The sequence below is a fragment of the Cynoglossus semilaevis genome, chromosome W (genome assembly GCF_000523025.1).
Source record: "Cynoglossus semilaevis isolate Cse_v1.0 chromosome W, Cse_v1.0, whole genome shotgun sequence".
NCBI lineage: Eukaryota > Metazoa > Chordata > Actinopteri > Pleuronectiformes > Cynoglossidae > Cynoglossus > Cynoglossus semilaevis.
Genome location: NC_024327.1, coordinates 15953395 through 15955360, shown reverse-complemented (window position 1 = coordinate 15955360; position 1966 = coordinate 15953395). Strand labels below are relative to the sequence as shown.

At 39.5% G+C, this 1966-nt stretch overlaps 1 protein-coding gene across 1 annotated transcript in view; it reads left to right on the top strand.

Moving 5' to 3' along the window:
- Positions 1 to 1966, top strand: part of LOC103397289 (calmodulin-regulated spectrin-associated protein 1-B-like) — a 411725-nt gene that overhangs the window by 367408 nt on the left and 42351 nt on the right. The window lies entirely within an intron of this gene.

The following is a 1966-nucleotide window of genomic DNA, read 5'->3' as shown; positions in this document are numbered from 1 at the left end:
AATTTAATTTATTATCATTGCTTCATGCTGTACTGTCGCTTTAAGAAACTGTTTGCTTCTCATATTATAATCTAGTGTGCTCAAGACTGATGGAGAAATTACCAGACACAGTCACACCCCCATTCACACCCACCTTCTTACTCCATACCCATTCATATACTCACACACGATCACATGATATGTAATCTGATACTTTTATAAGACGTCTTTTGTGTTGTTACTTTGTCGTCATATATGTTAGAATAAACCTGACACACAGTGACAAATGCACATAGTCGGGTCTGTTTGACGTCTAACCAAAATGCATTGGTTTCTTTGGTAAACACAGCAACACGGGCACCAATGTGCGAAGCAGGTTTCAAACATTAATGAAACGAAATCAAGTTGTGGTGTGGGAAATATTCCATAGCAAAAGTAAAAAGCACAACACAGGCAACTATGTTTGTCAGTCATATCTGACAGCAACCATTATTAAGGTGGTTGTTGTTCTGTCAGAAAACTAACAGACACTAAGGACACTTAGAAGTACAATTAAAAAAATAATTTTCTCTTTGGTTCGAGACTTTTCATGGTCTCATGTGGTTTATTTAATTCCTTTTTTCTATATCTACATTTTCTTTCCCCTTTTTATAAAAGTTCATAAACGTTAGCCTCAAAAAACTCCAGTAGAGCGTGGAGTCTAGAGACTGAATATATTCATTTACTATCTATCTACTATCTAAAAAGAAAAAACATATGAACAAAATAATTTAATAAAAAGACATTAATGTCTTTTTAGTGGCTTTGAATGTGCACTCTGTCCTGTGTTACAGTAAATCACTACAGTTAATTTAACACAGAGTAAATCAGCATTTAGCAGGACAATGAAAACAAGCTTAATGACCACAACTACAACCACCACCTTAGAATGCCAAAATATAAACAATCAACAATGAATAGTCAAACTGTGACACAAAATTCTGGCAGTAAAGGTTTTCCTTTTAATTATTGGTTATATTAGATTTTTGATGCAACCATGTCACAGGAGTACGGTTATAGATCACTGGGACTTTAGAGCTTAGGGCAGCGTCACCTTGGTCTGAGCTGCTGTGATTAACCACAGGTCAGACACTTTTGTCACCATGTGCATTTCATTTTTTCTGTGAAAGCTAAACAAATGCATTCATTAAAGCTAGATAAATATTACCTGGTTTTGTGAAAAAGATGCTTAGACCGAGGTATGGAATTACATTCATGTTAGATTCAGTGAATGCAATTCATTGGCACTCGGACTGGATGTCATGATTTACACCATGACCCAAAATGCCGGCTCAGACAACGGTAGGTGAGAAATAAGGATTTATTTTGCTGTGGGAGAAAAAGGGGAAGGAGAGGGTCCGATAATGAGATGGAGGAAATGGCTGAGGTAAAGCAGTGGTTGAAGCGGATGGAGGAGGCACAGAGTGTAGGCTGTCCGGAGATGGCTAGTGGAGAGCAGGCAAGCAGGTAGCAGGAGGTGGACCTGAGCACAAGAAGATCGGTGATTAAAGATCATTCCATAAATCAACGGGAAGAACAATAGTTGAAGTCAATCGGGACATCAGCTACCACAGTGGCTGAACAAACAATCTGACAAGATGTGGGAGAAAGGCCAGGGTTTTTATGCAGTCAGAGTGATGAGTTGATTGAAGGCAGGTGCTGAGGAACAGCAGGTGTGCTTCGGTGATTATCCAGGCAGGATCAGGGAAATGTGCCACTCCCACCACACAGACAGAGACAAGTGCACAACACAAGAATGGGGAAAACAAAGGGTAACACAGGGAACAACAGTCACGACTGTCATCGTGACACTGGATTTGTACAGAGAACTGGGATGAGATGGGAAGCTGTCAACTAGTACACACATGGATACATCACAGACCTACTACAGAGTAGTGTAAGGAAGATGAAGTACAAATTAGGGTTGTGTTGTGGTAAGGTTTTACCA